Here is a 21,829-nt window from a genome sequence, read left to right on the forward strand (position 1 = left end):
TGCCTTCCCTGGGTTTAACTGTGTAGTAAGATAGCCTTCAAAGGAATAACTTGCCTTCCCTGGGTTTAACTGTGTAGTAAGATAGCCTTCAAAGGAATAACTTGCCTTCCCTGGGTGTAACTGTGTAGTAAGAGAGGCTTCAAAGGTATTACTTGCCTTCCCTGGGTTTAACTGTGTAGTAAGATAGCCTTCAAAGGAATAACTTGCCTTCCCTGGGTGTAACTGTGTAGTAAGAGAGGCTTCAAAGGTATTACTTGCCTTCCCTGGGTTTAACTGTGTAGTAATAGGATTTTGAATGGTATCACTTATTTTCCCTAAGAGTACCTACATAGTAAGATAAATTTTAAAGGTATTACTTGCCTTCCCTGGGTTTAACTGTGTAGTAATAGGATTTTGAATGGTATCACTTATTTTCCCTAAGAGTACCTACATAGTAAGATAAATTTTAAAGGTATTACTTGCCTACCCCAGGTGTCACTGTGTTACTTGCCTTCCCTAAGAGTACCTACATAGTAAGATAAATTTTAAAGGTATTACTTGCCTTCCCCGGGTGTCACTGTGTTACTTGCCTTCCCTAAGAGTACCTACATAGTAAGATAAATTTTAAAGGTATTACTTGCCTTCCCCGGGTGTCACTGTGTAGTAAGAGGGTTTTGAATGGTATCACTTATTTTCCCTGAGAGTAACTGTGTAGTAAGAGGGCCGTGAATAGTATTACTTGCCTTCCCGGAGTGTAACTGTGTAGTAAGAGGGCTTGCTATGTTTGCTTGCTCCAATGGCGTTCAGTGCTAAGATCCGAAAAGAATACACCGTAAAAGGTTGAAGGTTGATGACTTGATGATAAGTCTTGTTGTTCAGTGTCATAATGTCATTGGCGCTGTCCCATTTTCCAGACTCGCCTTTCCTTTACAGAGAGAGAGAAAAAAATAAAATAACTCTCAGTAATCCATTGTTCAGTATCTATAAAGTCGTGGGTATCCGTACTCATTCAATCAATCGTAAAATATTGAAGATTATGAGCGAAAAAAAAAAACAGCCCGAAAGTTTAGTTTATCAAAAGTTTAACATAACACAGTCTAGGTTATATTTTGGACCTACCATCTTTTTAACATCACATCTGGTTTCGAATAAAACATTACACCTCAGTTGAAGAGCCTCACTATATCAGATTACACCTCAGTTGAAGAGTCTCACTATATTATATTACACCTCAGTTGAAGGGTCTCACTATATCAGATTACACCTCAGTTGAAGAGTCTGACTATATTAGATTACACCTCAGTTGAAGAGTCTGACTATATTAGATTCCACCTCAGTTGAAGAGTCTCACTATATTAGATTACACCTCAGTTGAAGAGTCTGACTATATTAGATTACACCTCAGTTGAAGAGTCTGACTATATTAGATTCCACCTCAGTTGAAGAGTCTCACTATATTAGATTACAGCTCAGTTGAAGAGTCTGACTATATTAGATTACACCTCAGTTGAAGAGTCTGACTATATTAGATTACACCTCAGTTGAAGGGTCTCACTATATCAGATTACACCTCAGTTGAAGAGTCTCACTATATTAGATTACACCTCAGTTGAAGAGTCTGACTATATTATATTACACCTCAGTTGAACAGTCTGACTGTACTGTATTTCTCAAATCGATTATATGTGTACATGTTACAGGCTGATGAAACAAACTGAACGTGAGAATCGTGAGTGGTTTCACTGCAGCGCCTTCTATAGTGCACATTTAACACTATTTGCCATCTGTTGACGCTAGAAGGAATAGCAGGAACAAAACTGGATTCATCTTTTCACACAAACAAAAATAAAACATTAGGGATAAATTTTTGTTACAAGGAAACTTAGCTCTCAACTCCTTTTGTATGTTTTATGGCTCAGATAATCGGGTTGGTTTTGTAGTGTTTAACAAATACTATTATATTATCAATACTTAAGTTTCCTAAAATTCGGCTTACTGCACAGTGATACTTTATGTGTGTGTTTACGATGTCATTCAGTTTTATTAAGTTTGGCCTCTATTGTTTAGCTGATACTTTATGTATGTGTGTTTACGATGTCATTCTGTTTTATTAAGTTTCAGTAAAGGCCTTTTGCTGATACTTTATGTATGTGTGTGTGTTTATGATGTCATTCTGTTTTATTAAGTTTGGCCTCTATAGGTTGGCGTATCAGGCTTTCAATCGAAAGATCCAAGCATCAAGCCCGTGAAAAACCGCTTGTGGACGCGTTAAAAAAGTGACAGTCAATCCTGCTGTTTGGTTGAAAATAGCCTAGAATGTGGTTAGCATCTTTCCTGTAATCAGTTTTAAATTAGGGATGTCTAAACCTTGGGAATCTCTGACCTGACTGTTTAACCCATGTGTCGCATAAGGTGCCGACACGTGGTCAAAAATACCAAATTTGGCTCGGAAAACATTGGACGTTAGACCGTTTTTCCGTTTAAAAACATTCCAAATATACACAGGGTATGTAAAGGCTAAAATGATAGCACTCTAAAAAAAAGGTAGGCAAACAGATCATTACCTGTTTCGTCAATGTTTTCACATTATAAAAGAACTTTCAATCAGTTGATTTGGTTTCCCAGGGCGTATATTAGTTTATGTAAATTCGAGAAGTCATAGTAAATGGAGTAAAAGGTAACGTATCGTAATTTTTTTTATTCCTTCCGTAAACAAAATCTGATTTTGAGGCTGATTGAATATTTCTGCTTGATCAATTTCGAAACAAAATATATATATATATAAATATTTTTCATTTTCTGTTTATGCTATCCCACTCCTTACTTCAGCAAACACGACGTTAATACGCTAGAAATGTAAATAGTAAATGCATTTCAAGTTTTGCACGTTCTGGCCAGAAATATGTGTTTGTGTTTGTTTGTTTTTCACAATTTTTGAATACCATAAGAAGTGTTGGTTTATGGGTATTTTATATACTAATGAAAAAATAGAGAGAAAAAAACACTTTAATTACTATAAGAGGAAAGATAAAAAATAATTTCTATAAACGAATAACAAATGTTTATATTATCAGAAAACTAGTTTGTCTGTGTTGTAGATTATGGGTTTTAATCTCGAGATTTGTATGGTTTTGGGGGTGTTGTTTGTTTGTTTTTATCGCTAGAGAAAGTTTCTATGTTTCGTGATGAGCACACGGCTAAACCTCTAACATTTTCTAGAGAGGTCAGGAAGCAATTTGAGCGATATAAAACGTGATTTACACTAGAGTTGATGATTGAATCAGTGAATGACTGCTTGTTGAGTTAGCGAGTTGGTAAGCCTGTTAGTCCAGTTTGGTGAATATTGAGTTGGTGTTTCTACGAGGAAATACATGTACAGTACGAGAGAAATCAGCAACTAGGTGAAATTGTTCTATTAGCATCTTCTGCAAACTTAAGCCTAATAACAAACATAAGTTAAGCTGTCTTGTAAAACTTGTAGTCGAAGAAATAAATCGCCTTCGTTATCATTAAGTCAGTGGGCTGGACTCTGCAAACTTCTTTTTACTGAATGGCTGTTCCAGCGAGAGAAATAGTTACAACTGTTGTAACGACTTTTATTGTTAGGCTTGTTCTTTTTTGATTATCCGGTAAACATAATGCAAAGTACAGTACACTTATTTGTAACGAGACATTAATTTCTTTGACAACATTTTACATGCTGTGGTCCACTGGTTAGCGTGCTGGACTGTGGTTCTGTGGTTCACGCCCCGTTATCACACACACACACACACACAAATAAAAATAAAATATCACTCTCCACACTACAGTGCCTCTATAAAATTGACAGCCAAATCCCACACTCAATTAGAGTAGCGCACTAGTTGGCGGTGGGTGATGTTGAATAATTGTCTTCCTTCTAGATTAGAAATGTCTAGCAGCAGATAGCCCTCGAGTAGCTTTGCGCGAAATACAAGAAACAAGGTCTACACACTACAGTCACTTATCAAATTTCCTCTCGTTTGTGTGTACGAGATAAATTTAAAGTGGCTGATTAGCACACTCAGTTATTATTGGATAAAACGGTAATAGATTCACTAATTAACCAACTAATCACTGACTGATTAGTTAACTATGTTTTTATATTTTCTTCCACAAACCTCCCAAAACTTCTGGACTTCACGTCAGATCTAGACATTCATGAAATTCTATATGTTATGAATCATCATTACGTCATACCAAGCTCCATCTAGCAAACAAGAAATTAAAATAAAAATATTAAAAAATAGCCCTACATCATGTTACCAAAGATCAAATAGTACTGTAATGTCTTTGTTGTTAGCAATTGATGTGTTCAGAAGAAAATAAAGTTTCACAATAAACAGGATAAAGATACTTAAGATATACAACATTATTTAATTATGTCACAAGGGACATAGATGAACGTTTCGGAATTCAACAGATTCCATCTTCAGCATCTACAGCAAAATAAAAGAATTACATCATTCCTACTTAATTAACTAAATTAACTAAACAGTAATTTAATCAAAAATTACAACAACATATATATTAAATGAGTAACAAACAAAATACTGTACAAATTAGAAAATGTACAATTTAAACGAAGACTGAATGTTGGTCAGTGTTGGTGAAAGTTGTTTCTTGTAGAGAATTTCTTTAATCAGTAATTCCAGATCAGTGTTGGCTTTGCAAAGGATATTCAAATTTGATAGTTCATGTCCTGTTTCTTCACTATGTTGCTGTATAGAGGAAATACAGGGGTTACTCAACTTTTGTTGTGTTTTCATGGAAATTCCCATATGTTCATTGGCTCTAACTAGTAGATGGCGTGTGGTTTTTGCCAATATACGAGGCCTTATAGTCTCCACACGTGTAAATATATATAAACCAAGTACAAAGATAAATAGCGAGAAAGAACCAACTCTATAAACTCACTAATCGACCCAGACTATCAACTGTACCCAAACTTAATATATAGTCTTGTCTTCCATACACTGGTAAACAATGTTTAACTTTAAAAAGTCAAATTAAACGCTTAATTCATCGTTACTACCCCAGTTGATTTCAGATTTAAAAAGTATGCCACTTGAGGAATTCACGTGGTCAATATTATCACGCGTGACTTTTCTTGCTAAGCCAGCCAACGGAAACGGAGTTTGGGAGAAGGGGGTGGGGTGGCACAGCTATACATGATGGTATTATGCATAAAATTAAGTCAGATGATGGCGCTAAACATTCACCATTTTCTCGTCAGACGTTTATAACGATTGTAAGAAAAGAATATAAACACTAACCAATAAGATCATCAGGTTAAATGTGTGAATCTAATAATGTTCTTTCGTGATAAAATCTCTCGTATTCAGACGTCTGCGCTATATGCATCTTATGCGTTCAGTGGTTATGAAGAAAACAAAGTCCCTCCCCCCACACCATCCGGTGAGACAGCAGCAACGTTAAAAATTGGCTTTCAATACCTGCGGCAGCTAAAGCACAGATAGCCCATTGTATAGCCTTGCGTTTGACAGCAAACAAAAGTAAATTCAATAAATTGTATTACTTTAAATATATCAAAATTAATTAATTCGCATTTTATTATTCTTTTTACAGCAACCGTCACTATAAACTAGAATAAAATGCAAAAACAACTCAATAGTGAGTCATTCTTTGTTGGTGATTAGTTTAACTATACATCACTGGTGGCTCAGCGATAATTCTGATGACCTATAACTCTAAAAATCGGGTTTCGATACCCGCTGGGGGTGGGTCAGAGCATGGCTCAATATAGTTTTCTGCTTAACGAATAAAACAAAAATAACAACAAATACTTTACACAAACAGAGAGGTAGAAAGGTTTAAATATATATATATATATATTAACTAAAATATTATTAATCAACTCTTGTTGATAAGAGTTTAATTTAAAAGTATTTAACTTTCATTAATTAAAACACGAAATCTTACTGCCGTGAACATACTGAAATTCCCTCCTTCTAATGATTATATTCAAATACAAAATATTTGTATACCAATGATGATAATAATAATATGATATAATAGGTAAAAAAAAAACGTAGATTCAATTTCATGGTTTATTTATTACTCTTAACCCCTAATCTTCACATAACCAGTTTCGTCATACGGGCTCACCAGGTGAGGAACGAACATTAAACAATGTTAATCAAGAAGATAAATACTATAAAAGTTACATATAATAAAACGGACTTACCTCACTTGGATAATATACTGCAAAATGGGGCTGTTATGGGTGTTGGTGCTAGAAGCCCATGACAGATTCACGGAGCGCGATGTAAAACCAGTTACCAGAGGCATACCAGGAGGATCCGGAATATCTTAACAAACAAACAAAGATACCAACAATGTACCACTAGAACCTCCTGATGAAAGGGGCATATTTTTATATATATTGATAAAAACATTGAGGAAATTAAGAATTTCTAGAGTAAAGCCACATTAGGCTATTTTCTGTGTCCACTGTGTGGAATCGAATCCCAAATTTTGTAAGTCCGTAAACTTACCGCTGTCCCACCGGAGGACAGGAATTTAAAAAAAGAAATACTTTTCGTGTATACAGTTGCTAATAGCTTCAATAAAAAAAAAGTATGATTAAAATATATAATATATAACGTGAACATGACATTTAAATGTGATCATCTCTACTGGCTGGTCAAAACTCTTTTTTTTTTTTGACGATTTGTCGCTCGTAGTGTTGGCAGTAGTTCTTATGCTGTCAGTCCCCGGTATTAAAAACACGTTCCAAATGCAGGAAGAAAACTCGGATAAGTCATTAAAGTAGAATCAACTCTATCTGTAAGTCGGAAGACGCTTGTTGTTACTAATCATTTATTAATGATACAGAACGCACAAGCCATCGTTCTATTATTTACTCGTTTGATCTGTTGTTTCTTAAAACGGTAAGTTCTGTATTTGAAAATGTTTAAAGCAAAAAATAAAATAAAATAATTTCAGTTGTAAACTCAAATAACAGGGATCAGAAGGGGTGGGGGGAAAGACCCTTATTTCCAGTACGCGTGCGACGAAACCACCTTCACTTCCCGCATAAATTTCAGAAAGTTTACGGTTTTTCCAAGATGAATTGAGTTTTCGGTCCAAAGTAAAGAATCGTTACGAAGAGGGAAAGGTTGTAAAATAAAGTTAGTGAACAAAGAGTCGAAAATAGAAAATAAAAAGATTATGGTTATCAAACACAAAGTCATGGAAGTTGGTTATTAATCGGCTTATTTTCACATTAACTTCGCTTGTGTTTTTTATTCCTGATTTTCATCTTATTTTAGGTCGCTACTGCATCAAAATAGGTCCAGTTGGCCAATCTAAGAATTTTCAGGGGGATCATGCCCCCCCCCCCGAATCTCCCTGGTTTCACCTGTCTTCGGCAGGTGTATATCTGAGAAGCTTGATTCCCTTCAAACTTTTCTTTTCTCATCCCACCCATATTTTACTTCCAACATCCATGTATATTATTTATAATACTGATAAACTGTCTATCTATATTTAATATACTTGGCACTTAACATTATAAATTTAAAAACATAATCTAAACATGAAGAGTGTTGTTTGTTTGTTAAGTTTCGCGCAAAGCTACTCAAGGGCTACCTGCGCTCTCGTCCCTAATTTAGAAGTAACAGACTAGATGGAAGGCAGCAAGTCGACACCACCAAACGCCAACTCTTGAGCTACTCTAATCGAACAGTGGGATTGATCATCATATTATCACGCCCCCATGGCTGAAAGGGCGAGCAGTTTTGGTGATAGGATTAGAACCCTCGATCCGCAGATTGTGAATCCGGCACCTTAACCACTAGGTCATGCCAGACCTTTTTCGAAAGATAAAATTCAGTGTTCAGCACACGCCGCCAAGACTTCTACTTTTAACAGAATAGCACAATTGACCATCTTTTCTATAACAAAACGTAGCCTAGTGGTTAGCATGCTTGTACTACGAGACCAAGGATTCCCGGTTTGAGTCACATTTCCTCCAAAACAGATTCCGCACTTTGAGGTAGTGATTGTGTTATAAGAGCGACGGTCCATTTCCACTATTCGGTCAATCCAAGAGGTATTGGTGGGTTCTCTGTCAGATCAAAATTAGGAACGGTTACGCACAAATAGTCCTACATGTAGCCTTGCGAAAAAATTCTGAAATAAACTTTTACAACACGATGAAAGTGCGGAGCATGTTCGGCTAAGGATTATCTTAAATGAAACGAAATCTCTAATATAATCATTAAACAATTGGTCTACTGTATTATATCGAATAGTAAACTAGGCGTAATGCTACTATATTAGTCACACATCCAAATTAATTTAGATTACTATATGTTGAATTAAAAAGGTCTCATAAACCCCATAAATATTACATATACACGTCAACATTATAATACGCCTAAATTTCTTTGGTTTGCTGACCAAAGTTGTGCTGATGAGCCTTGGATAGGTGGCACTGCAGTTCATAACAAAGGGTATGGCGAAACAAGGTATATATTAGGCCTTTACGTCAGAGAATATATTTTCTATTTTACCTTTGATGAAAATAAATCTTTAATATAATGAGCGTTAGACCGCTCGATCCAAAAAATTAAGTGGTACTTTAAAACTTTCAACATCATTAACTGTAACAATAAACCAGCGATATGTGATGTATGTTTACCCAAGTTGTTCTTGGCCATAGGTTTTTAAGCACAAAATTAATTAAAATTTATTCTGTTAGAATATTTCTAGACACTAATTTACCCACTCTACTGTGATATTAAATGTAAAAAGTTTCTATAAATATAGCTTGTTTTGAAGCTAAGCACAAAGCTACACAATGGGCTACCTGTGCTCTGCCCACCACGGGTATCGAAACCCGGATTCTAGCATTATAAGTCCGCAGACATACCGCTGTGCTAATGGGGGGCGTTTCTATAAATATAGCTTGTTTCTGTGTTTTTGAAAATTGTTCGACCATGTGAACCACCAAAAAAAAGAACTGATAAAACAACACTATTTATCAGAATAACACATAAATAATAAGATAAATTATAAAATAATATATTTTTGTAACGTTTCTATTAAGATCTTTATCTTAATCATTTTAAAATTTTGTATTGTACTCATCTAGTTCCACGGTGGACCAGAGGTAAGTTTACGGATTTACAACGCTAAAATCTGGGTTTAGAGGTAAGTTTACGGACTTACAACGCTGAAATCTGGGTTTAGAGGAAAGTTTACAGATTTACAATACTAAAATCTGGGTTTAGAGGTAAGTTTACGGACTTACAACGCTGAAATCTGGGTTTAGAGGTAAGTTTACGGATTTACAACGCAAAAATCTGGGTTTAGAGGTAAATTTACAGACTTACAACGCTAAATCTGGGTTTTAGATGTAAGTTTACGGACTTACAACGCTGAAATCTGGGTTTAGATGTAAATTTATGGATTTACAACGCTAAAAAAATCTGGGCTTAGAGGTAAGTTTACGGATTTAAAACGCTAAAATCTGGGTTTAGAGGTAAGTTTACGGATTTATAACGCTAAAATCTGGGTTTCGATTCAGTGTGGTGGACAGAGCACAGACAACCCACTGTGTGGCGTTGCGCTAAAACAAACGAACTTGTATTTATCGAAAAACGTATATTTTTTTTCAGGCCCGTACGCAGAATGTTCGAAAGGGAGATTCTAATTTGTGCAAAGCATGCTCCCCCCCCACCCTGAAAATTTGTCAAAAATAGGTGCTATGAGATCAAATCTATAATCAATTTTTGTACAAAATACAGTTTAAACGATTGTATGGCGGTTCACTTAAACATCCAAAGAAAAGTCAACAAATTATCATTCTGTTGTAACAGTATTACAACAGTCATAGTATTAGTAATGTACTATCTACATGCAGAGTAGTTAGTAATTGTTAAATTATATTGCTAATTAAAAAAAAACTGTATAACTCAAGCAGCAAAGCTACGTAGTACTGTACCTTAGTCGTCAAGATCCAATCCTTTTATTTTGTTGGTAAAAAAACATGCGTATATCGCTGTCATCAGTTTCATTCTGTTCAGTAACAAGTGTCGAAGGTCTAGCTCATATACTGTGTAGTCTTACTCTTAAAGCGGGTAATTTTTAAATGGGTTTAAGATTAGTACAATTCTCAGCTCCTTCCTTGTAAGAAAATAAAAACCTACAGAAAATTCTCATACCTACAATCATTCTATAGTTATATTTTTCTGACATGACGAAACTTGTTTGTTCTCAAAACTACGTGTAGTTGTTGGATATACACGACTGTTTCAGTTTAAATTTAACAAGCATTTATGATTTGGATAGTTTATGTAGCGCAGATGTCATATTTAGTTATTTTTTAGAAGCAAGAATTTATGACAAGTTAGTTTATGTGATCGTTTATGAATCATACATTATGTAACGTGTACATTCAATTGTTATGAGTTAGCGCTTATTATATTGTTGCGTCACGTTACTATAACTTTCTGAATTTTTCTCGTTGTTTAAATTGAGTATTATTGCATCACAGTATCTAGTATTGCGTGGAATGTTCTAGACTTCTGTCGAGATATAAATACGCGTCGAAAGATTATTATGTAGATGTAGACTGCGTGGTTGTGAGTTTTGCTGTAAAGAGCGTATCGTGGCGATTTTTAAAGTGAAATTATCACAGACAGTATTGACATAACAGAACAGAGAAGAATAATTCATCTTGTTGTGCTCTAAAGTAACTAACCAGCCTACAAAACCTGACAGTGTCAACAGAAGCCATTGCATGGGACTATTTCAAGATAAAAAATGCTAATGCTTTATCAGAATAATGTAGACTATATAGAAAACGTTAAGTATCATAAGAAACTGCGCTATAACTATATAAACATAAGTTTTTACATGACAAAAATAGAGGTTTCGTCTGAACCCCTCTGTGTACGAGCGTGATTTTCCTTATAGACTTTGGACTACTTGAAGCATAAAGTGTTTAGAGGAGACATTTATAGGATAAACACCTCAAAAAGGAAAAAAATCATATTTGAAATAGACAAGGCGTTTAGAAACTTAAAATTTAAGCCATATTGATGTCTTGGCTAGTAGACTTTTCGATCATCAAAGCCTTATCATTAGGGCTCCCAGTGGCACAGCAGTAATTCAGAACGACTATAACGCTAAAAACTGGGTTTTGATACCTGTGGTGAGCACAGCACAGATAGACCATTGCGTAGCTTTGTGCTTAATTACAAACAAACAAAACGTATCACGAGTTAGTAACTTAAATGTAGATTTTGTTTGTTTGTTTGTTTTTGAACAACTTCTATACTAGGAGTTAGTTATGCAAGATTCTGAGCTTTCTTTTACTGAAAAGTAAAGAGACCTATGTGACGTAGTCAGAAGTAACTCACAGGCTGTAAGAGTACCTGGACCATGGATCCCAGGATTCATGGTTCATGTCCATTGCTGCATAAATTCGCTGTGCACTTTGAGATTATTGGTGTTCTATAGAAGAGACGGTTAAACCGTAATAGGATAAAAACATAGAAAAATTTATACAAAAGTAGATAGAGCTGGAAAAAAACTCCATTAAAATATAAACTTCTATTGTTATTACAATTAGTTTTTTTTTAATTATTACCGTATTGGCCCTATAATGATTATAGGGCGATCTCGAATATAAGGCGATTCCCATTTTCAGAAACAATGGGAAAGAAAAAAAAAATGAGTGTCATAACGTCCTTTTTTAGGTCCGCAAAATCAATACTATAACTGAACAACCTGCAGGTAGATTAGTTGCCCGAATTAGCGATGACATTGAGCGAACATCTGGAGCGCATGCGTAGACGGATGCTATCTGGACATTCAGGAATGCGACAGGCTAGAGTATGGGGAAGGGCCTGTGGTCGGCTGCAAATATACGGCGACTATGAATTTTACAGCATAATTATTAATCAAAAACATCGCCTTATAATCGGGCCAATGCGGTAATTAGTAACCTTTTTACTAGACACTAATTATATTATATCCTACTTCTGTTAATCTGCTGTTGTCTTTAGGTAAGGGTGGTATGTACATATATACAATAGTAACTAATAAGTTAAAATTAGATGGCTAATTTTATAGGCTAACAATCAATTGGCATACAACAACACAACTTTACTATAAGTATTTAAAAGGTTTATTGTATTTTTTGGGCTTTCAGTCTCTGAATACGATACTTCCCCTCCTCAGAAAAAAATATGAAAAATGTGAAACTTTAAACGTTAATATGGCGACCCCCAGTAAGTTATTTATCGGTCTGTTAGTATATTTGTTTGTATACTGGTTAAGCTAAGAGAATATCTGTGAAGGTAAAGAGTGTGGATATATGTTGAAACAACCAAATGTAACTTATAAGACACTTATAAGTAATTTAAAAGAAAAATAATGAAATGGAACAAAACAAATGAGGTATTTTCAGGTGAAACTGACTTCCCAAAGAGCGAATAAGACCCACATAGTTCAACCCACAGTCTTTACTGTCAACACAAAACAACATCGTATGTATCGTTTAAGCACAGAGGCCAATCGTCTTTACTAGAGAGAGAGATTTCTTAGTTTTCTGATCTTTCTAAGCTTGTTCCAAACTATATGGTAATTTTGTTATACTGTCACACTAGAAAATATTATATTAAACACAAATTACCCTCAATCTGGCTTCTTTTTTTTTAATACTGGTGACTGAGGCAAGATTTCCTATGTCAACATTAAACAACCAACAGCATTTGATTAAGACAGAACACACACAGTTTATATCTTTATCTCGGTATCTTTGCTTGTTTACTGTTCGTCTAAAGATAATCCTATTTTCGTAGATATACCTTTCAGTTGTTCCAATGATGGTGCCAGATACTGAAAAACTTCGAAGCATTTTGTCAGAAAACAAAATTATCTTAATTTTCTGATCTTAATACTCGAACGGTACTTTAAAATCTAGCAACATCTAGCTTTATCAACTCCATGACAGCTTCCACAATTTCCCTGTGCTAATCTGTTCCTTGGTGTTACAATTTAGTACTAAGATGCAGTTCTTCTCGCTCCAGTAACATGATCTCACGCATGCTGGCTGCTGAGAGATAAGGAATAAGTCGTTAGGGGATGTTTGCTTTATCTCCACAAATTGAATGCATGATAAGGAAGAACAAAGAAGAATCCTAAAGCAGCGAAATCAGAAAGTGATAAGAAATTGCACACACACACACACACAAAAAAATACTCTTCAAACTGCTTCTAAACTGTAAAGATGATCGCTTCAAGAATACCATAAGCGAAGTATTATGGTTTAAAATATATTTATCGACATTAACTTAAGATTCACTCTGTGACACTTTTGTGTCTTAACGATAGGTGGAGTTTATTATCATAGATTCTGTAAGTCGTGCTAGTTTTTTTATCAATGAAAGGCACTTAGATCTGTATGATGTGGTCGATATTTTGCCTCAAAAACGCGCTCCGCAATCTGGAGCCGTGGATACGCTATAAAATGACGTTCAAATCACACTATTTGATCAGATAAAAGTAACCCAAGAGCTAGTAGTGTGTATTGTTGACTAGCTGCCTTCCCTTCAGTTTGTCAATTCAAAATTACGTCATGATATTCAAAAGCATACAGGACCAACAGGAAAAAGCTAGCATAAGAAAATAATAATAACCCGAGAGCTTTCATTCATCCCTGAACAAAGAAAATCCGCTTTCTGAAAGTGCTCAGTTCAAAATTAGAGATATCTATGCGCATATAATCCTTGTGTAGCTTTGCATAAAAGATCTGAACAACAACTATATGACGGCATACCAAATGTACCAATCAGCGGGTATAACCCTGGAGCGGTCAGCGAGTATAACCCTAAAGGGTTGCTACAAGTATATCTTGTTATCTTGGTTAAAGATAAACTCCTCTTTGTTATTAATTTATTTTATGTTAATATTTCCAATGCAATCTTCTGTAATGTCTCTAATCTTATAATGATGATTTGCATGAAAGTCCCTAAATGCATAGTAATGGAAATAATTATGGAAACATAAAACCGATACAAATACAGGGATCGCAAGTAACAAGTAAGGACAACTAAATGATGGCTGTATTAGTGGCACAGAATATCAACATACAGAATATCAACATATGATTGTGGAATATTGTTCTAAATGTTCTGTATTACTCTCCACAATCCAGACACATTGGTTGGTCGCCTTTTAATCTTCTCGGTTTTTACCTATGCCTATACAGTCTAGAGAATATCAGGACTATGTGCAGGCCAAGCCATTGTTGTGAATGTTCCGTCGGCATCTTCACTGTCAAGAGATGACTTTGCCACATTTGTTATATCAGTTGTGTTCCTGAGAGAAGTTTATGATGGTTCATAATCAGCATGTACTTGTCAGCAGTGAGGGTGCCATCATTTATGTATAACTCACTGACATCGTTGGCTGCGATGTAGCCCCAAACTTGTACTGATCTCCCATGATGCTTTACTACAGATGTTGTACGTTAACTACGATACTGTTCTTCTCTCCACTGTCGAAAAACTGTCACTGAGTGTGTCGAACAATTTGAATTTTTTATTCACCTGTAAAGAGCTGGCATCTTTCCTCATTCCACTGTTTGAGATCCGATTCCAATTTGAATCTTTTTTTCCTCTCTCATTTCAGCAGCTATGAGCCCATTGGGAACACTTTTTGCTAATATGTATCTCATTTTTCTCGAGGTAGGATTCAAACCTGTATTTAATGCAAAGTCGTTGGCATGATTTGTACTAGAGCATCGTCTATCTCATACCATAAACTAAGCTACTTAACATTAAAAGTGTCCGTTTCACGTATCCTATTCGGAGCGTGATCTACAATTACTGTTGAAACCTAAACAGTTCCTGTAAGTTTATATGGAATATCTTTATCCACACAAAAACGTTGGTTTCCACATGCGGTATTACAGTCCTGGGATCTATGGCTGGATTCGCACTACTAATACTGTACTTTACTAATACTAAGTACTAATACTTCCTGTACTTTGAAAGGTTATATTCGGGCGTGAAGCTTTCTCATTGGTTGTTTGACAACCAATCACACTTGTGAATGCATATTTTAGGGTAATTCACTACAACATTTCCGTAATATTTGTCTTTTCTACCAATTTTCCTTTCCGTTTCCATAATTATTTGCAATACTGCATGTTTTGTCAGAAGTACCGAGAACTTGTACACCTGTAACTTCAATGTAAATCACATCTTTAATCTTTTAAATGTAGAATATCGAACGAAATTGATTTAATGCCTGGAATCTGCTTCGAGCGAAACCAGTCATAACGACCAAGAGAAAGGTTAATATTTCAAAAAGAGTAAGTGGTGTAAACTGTTCTCAAAAGGAATGAAGAATTTTAACCTAAAAGCTGCATGGGAAGAGCAGCATAGTATGAGAAAAACATTTTAAAGTGATTTTCAGAAAACTCTTCTGAAGTTAAAATATATTGTTACATAAATATGTCTTGAACATTGTTAGAATATCGTTACATGAATATGTCTTGTACATTGTTAGTATACTGTTACATGAATGTGTCTTGTATAATGTTAGTATATTGTTACATGAATGTGTCTTGTACATTGTTAATATATTGTTACATGTTAAATATGGTTTCTTGCACGCTCCTCTCTCTCTTTTAATGAGTGAAAAAGCGACTTAAATGACGAGATGTAACACATGGATATACATTAAATTGCTATATGTGTTATTACTTATAATTTTAATTAATGAAAAATATATTAAAATGCGTAATTTTGCATTACTGCACCATTGACTCAACCCTAATCGCTCGCTTCCCTCCAAGATATCATTTGCGCCACTGGGAGGCGCGTCCAACACTTTGGGAAACGCTATTAACGGATGAGTCATTAATTCTTCGAGAAAATGTGTGTGTGAGTGTATTATAACTATATATGAGTATAATGCTTTGTTTCCAAGTAGCTATAATTATATTCATTAAGATGGTTAAAATTCTAGTTGATTTTAACTGTACAATAAAGTTCACTCGTCATTGATTCATTAAGTGTTAGGCCTACAAACGCTGTATACTGGTATCTACAACCTGAGCACCTTGTGGACTAAAAGGTTAGGTCAGAGACTCCAAAGGCTCATACACTGCTGTCCTTGATAGTCTAGAACTGTTGACCAGTCAAGATTAACTGTCACTATTATTACGTGCCGCAGCTGAAAGTACAGAGCATATTCAACAGAATTGCTTTGGACTTCCCAATGCGCAGCCCGGCAAGTTAAAGATGATAACATACAAACAAATATTCGTATATGGTTTTAAACCCAAAACATTACAAATATCAGTGTTATGAGTTTGTTTCATTTACCCTAACAAGGTTTTATTAACTCTAATATTTGTGATAACGTGAGAAGCGGTTTAGGGTTACATTTTAGATTTGTTAATGGGATTTAATTCACGAGAAGAAAAAAATCCCAACATGTTTGACATTCTTCAATAGAGATATCCTGATTTCAGAATGATGGTCTAAAAATAAAGGCTTAAATGCTACACCGGAAATGATTTTGTCTGCAGTTGATCTAACAAAGGAAGTCATGCACGCTGTTCATATATATATATATATAACAGAAAAACATCGTCAGAAAACTAATATAAGGGGTTTTTCCTAAATATTTTTGGTGATTTTTCTTCAAACAGGATTTGATGTTCGATACAAAAATCATTAAAACAGCACACACGCGCGCGCACATACTAGTTACTTCCATACGTTTTGGAAATTGAAAGAGTTTATGATTTACTGACTAAAGGGTGAGATCTGAGATCATTTGGAAAAAAAAAGAAAAAATCTAACATCCACATCATACGTTATACTTTTTCTTGCTGGTGATTTTCACACCAAAAAGGACATGCTTTTTTATATATATATATATGATTTATCGAAGCTAACGGTTTGTGCGGTTTACCGCTAAGATTGGATAAACAAAAAAAAGCAAATGTACACAACACACTCTTATTTTTGATATGTATACGCTCCCTCTGCTATGTAATGGACCTTTCCGTTCTACTAGAAGCACCGAATAGAAGAGCACGATCGATTCTACTCGGGATATATTATGTATAGTCGGAATGCTTCGGAAAATCCAGACATACTAGGTTCAAGATGTACAATATGCTACATCCACCAGTTGGGGTAAACAAGTAACTTTATACAAATGAAGATGATGAGTTAATATACATCAAGTTTTTAAGGATAACGCATGTTGTGTCTGATTTCATCTATACTTTAATATTTGTCATTTGTAGGTTTTGTGGACATGTTACCCTATCTCTGATTAACATTAATGTCTTTTTCAGTAAAAAACAATTCGATAAAACCCTGGTGCTTTCGACACGTAAATCTGTCTTCAGCAGGGGTAAAAACATATCTACAAAAGGTTGTAGGACTACTTTTAAGTTGATTCTTTAAAATCTTCTAAGTTCTTCTTTGCTACTAACATAAGCTCTTCGAAATCATCCAAGCATGGCAGAAATGTATAAGACATTTAAGCACCGTTATATCAGTCAGAAACGCCCCATTTTCTTAGATTAAACAATGTGTATATCCATACAGTATCTCCAGCCTTATCATTATTGATCATAGTTTTACAAGCCGCTACAAAATAACGGGCTACGAATATTTCACTGAAACCTGGACACTAGTAATGAATACTGTATTGAGTATGCCATAGGGTAGCTTTAAAATTAATTCAACTGTCTTCGTCTTTTTCGCCCTGAAGAATTTATCTAAGCCCCTCCTCACTTTCCGCCATTGTAAAAATTCGGTGTTTTTACTAATGCGCATTAAGGATTCATGATTTCTTGAGTTCCCTGTTCTTCATTATTTCTCCAGTTCGCTGATGTACTTTGTCTCTATGTGGTTCTGTGCGACTTTTTCAGTGAATTTTCTAACAGTAGACGATTACCATATTAGATTTTCGTACTTCGCTGAAATTGTGAGTGAGTATTTAAGCATTATTTTACTATTATTAACATTCACAAGCCTACAACAAAATCGGCTGGATATCTTGCACCAAAACCTAGAAAGATGTACTGTATGAAACGCTGCGAATTTCCATGACCTATTTAAAAGTTTGATTATTTTTCATTGAAAGTTGATTTACGTGGCTAAAAATACATAATATATGCGATGTCGTTGTGAGCGGCTTCCCTTGTACTCGACGCTTGTTAAACGCGCGTTTACACGAAACCTCAGACACAAAACCAACTGGCTCAGTAAAAAATGGTATGGTGGAAAAAGTCAATGAGCCAGTAAAATGTTGAAAAACAAGAAACATTCAACTGAACGCATATGCATGTACGTAGCTCAAAATTTATTCTACATAAACGAACATAAAAGACATAAGAAACAAGATAATTAAAAACTGTTAATTTAAAAAGGGAAATAGGAATGTAAAAAGTACAGAAACAAGTTGGATCAAAATGCAAATATTATAACGAGGGACTATAGTGTCAGGAAATATTGTCTACATTATTTTCTCAAGCTACAAATCCCTTTGTTGGACTCCAATAAAATTGATAAGTACTGTAGACATGAAGTCAAAATAGGGATTTGTAGTTTGAGAAAATAATGTAAACACTATTTCCAGCCTAATTTGTTTACATTTTTTAGAGTCGCTAGTTTTAGGCTTCAGAATATATTATTTGCATTTTGATTCAACTCGTTTCTGTACTTTTTTGACGAGCGTTATTCCACCTTTTTAAATTAACAATCTTTAATTACTTTTTATTTATATCAAGTAATCATAAATCTCCTACATAGCTATAAACTGTCGTTCTGGTTTCATAGAAATTCCAGGATTTTTCACTTGACTGAAAATAAAAGCGATTTTTTTTTTCCAAATAAAAGTGTACCTTGATTCGTATATTGTATGACATTACGTCACAATGAGAATGATAATAATTTAACTCGCATTATTCTTAACTACGTCACAATAAGACTGAGAATAAATTAACTCGCATTATTGTTTTAATCACGTCACAATAAGACTAATAATAATTTAGCTCGCAATATTCTTAATTACGTCACTATAAGTCTGATAATAATTCGGCTCGCATTATTCTTAACTGGCCCACTATGAGTGTCCATTTAAAGAGGAGTGTATAATAGCATTTCAACTGTACATCACACGTTCTTGTACAAACCGTATTTAAACACCAAAGAACATGGCTTCTGTAAACACTAAACCATGCAGCGTGGCCAACGTACAAGCCATTAATCAGAAAGAGCGCTGACATTTAGAAGCAGCTGGCAACGGTGATGGTACGAAACCGTTCGTTCTCCACCATCATCTTGTAGCTTCCTGAAATAAACTTCACGCTCACTGTCTTAAACAGAGATTTATATTTAGAAACTTTCCTCTTCATGACAATAACGTCGTTTGTTTTGTTGTCTTCTAAACGTTTTTTTCCTTCTCCTTTAATCTATATTACTCTTAAATCTTTTAGATTGTTTTGGTTTAACGTGACTCACTTTGTTCCTTACGCCATAGAGCACAATTGGTCGATTTTTGTTATTGTTGGAGGACACACAAGTTCATTACTTCACTTCTATAAATACATAAGGGATACTTACAGTAAATGATGTGACAAGAGAACAGGATCATAAGATTACACATTGAACGTGCTTATACATACTCCTACCAGATGAAGATCTTTATAACCCCCCTGAACTTGTAGTTAAGGCTGAAAATCAAAGTTATAACACAGTCTATGTCAGTTAGAAGCTTCAACTGGAGTTGTAGTTAAGGCTGAAAATCAAAGTTATAACACTGTGTTATAACCTTGATTTTCAGCCTTAACTACAATTTCAGTTGAAGCTTCTAACTGACATAAACTGTGTTATAACTTTAATTCTCAACCTTAACTACAACTCCAGTTGAAGCTTCTAACTGACATAGACTGTGTTATAACTTTGATTTTCAGCCTTAACTACAACTCCAGTTGAAGCTTCTAACTGACATATACTGTGTTATAACCTTGATTTTCAGCCTTAACTACAATTTCAGTTGATGCTTCTAACTGACATAGACTGTCTATGTCAGTTAGAAGCTTCAACTGGAGTTGTAGTTAAGGCTGAAAATCAAAGTTATAACACAGTCTATGTCAGTTAGAAGCTTCAACTGAAATTGTAGTTAAGGCTGAAAATCAAGGTTATAACACAGTCTATGTCAGTTAGAAGCTTCAACTGAAATTATAGTTAAGGCTGAAAATCAAGGTTATAACACAGTCTATGTCAGTTAGAAACATAAAAAATATATATTATTTGGAACCATGGAAGTTTCACAATAGAAAAGTCCAAGAGAAGATGATAGAAAATCGCCTTATTTTTATGAAGAACATTTATATCAGTGATAGTGATTTCCTAAACTCTACACTTTCCGATTTAACACGACATAATTGTTCCGTTTCACACTGCTCGTGGTTTTCCACTAACTTTAAAAACCAAATTTCCCCATTCCAGTGAAGTTACAAACGTTTAACTTCATACAACTAGATGAAAAATAAAACAAGATACACAAACCATTCATTCAGTCACTTACTCAACCAATATCCCAGCTGGGTATTGTTCAAGCTGGTACACAAACCATTCATTCCAATTAATTCAGTCACTTACTCAACCAATATCCCAGCTGGGTATTGTTCAAGCTGGTACACAAACCATTCATTCAGTCACTTACTCAACCAATATCCCAGCTGGGTATTGTTCAAGCTGGTACACAAACCATTCATTCAGTCACTTACTCAACCAATATCCCAGCTGGGTATTGTTCAAGCTGGTACACAAACCACTCATTCTACTCTGCTTTGTCGCTTCATCTTGGGACAGTTTTTAATAAAGTGGTAAACTCAAACAGCCGTAAGGTAATCGCCTAGATTTTCCCTCCAAAATAGATAAATAATTAATATTTGGCTTCTGTACTACATTCTGGAGCAGGGATTCTCAAACTATGGTACGCGTACCACTGGTGGTACGTAGAGCTAACGTCGGTGGTATGTGAAAAAAATGAATGTAAAAATTATAAAATTTGTAACAAGTTATAACAACTGTTTGAGATGTTATTCACTTTACAAAACTCTACGGAAGTGACGTCAATGGTAAACATTTCTAACAGCGGGTATTTGTTTTGGAGCAAAGCCACATTAGGCTATCCACTGTGTACACCGCGGGGAATTGGACCCCGGATTTTAGCGTCGTAAGTTCGTAAACTTACCGCTGTCCCATCAAGGAGGGAGGGGGTTAGGGGAGGATTTGAAAAAAAATCATGAAGGTGCGCAATTTTGGCATCAACCTTTATATGGAGTTTTTACAAACAAATTAAATTCCAATGTATGTGTTTGTAGGAGAGCAAAACGCACGCGCACACATACATTACTCTGATTGTGAAACAAAATAATCTTTTGGAGTTTTTAATATACTTTAGCTAAAGAAACGCATTGTTTTTTATCTCTTTATGTGAAGTAATTTATCGTAAACAAATGTACAAGGTACACAAAAAAAATGCAGCTCACGAGATCACGTCATTCAGAACGTGAATACTCGAGAGTGATAGGCTATTCGTTACTCACCGAAGATATTTATAGAAAACAGTCTAAGACTATAGTCCTTAAATTATTCTGTTCTCCTATTTCCTCAAATTGTCCTGTAATTGATAACACTGAGAAAAAAACAGAAAATAATGATCTGCACTGCTTGCTCATAAATGGAATTTAAATTTCCTGTTTGCGTGTAATTGTATGTCTGTATATATATATATATATATATATATA

At 34.9% G+C, this 21,829-nt stretch overlaps 1 pseudogene; it reads right to left on the reverse strand.

Annotated features, from left to right (window-relative positions):
• The window catches only part of LOC106467330, an 88,527-nt pseudogene that overhangs the window by 43,159 nt on the left and 23,539 nt on the right, over nt 1-21,829 (reverse strand).

The sequence above is a fragment of the Limulus polyphemus genome, unplaced genomic scaffold (assembly GCF_000517525.1).
Source record: "Limulus polyphemus unplaced genomic scaffold, Limulus_polyphemus-2.1.2 Scaffold2570, whole genome shotgun sequence".
Classification (NCBI taxonomy): domain Eukaryota; kingdom Metazoa; phylum Arthropoda; class Merostomata; order Xiphosura; family Limulidae; genus Limulus; species Limulus polyphemus.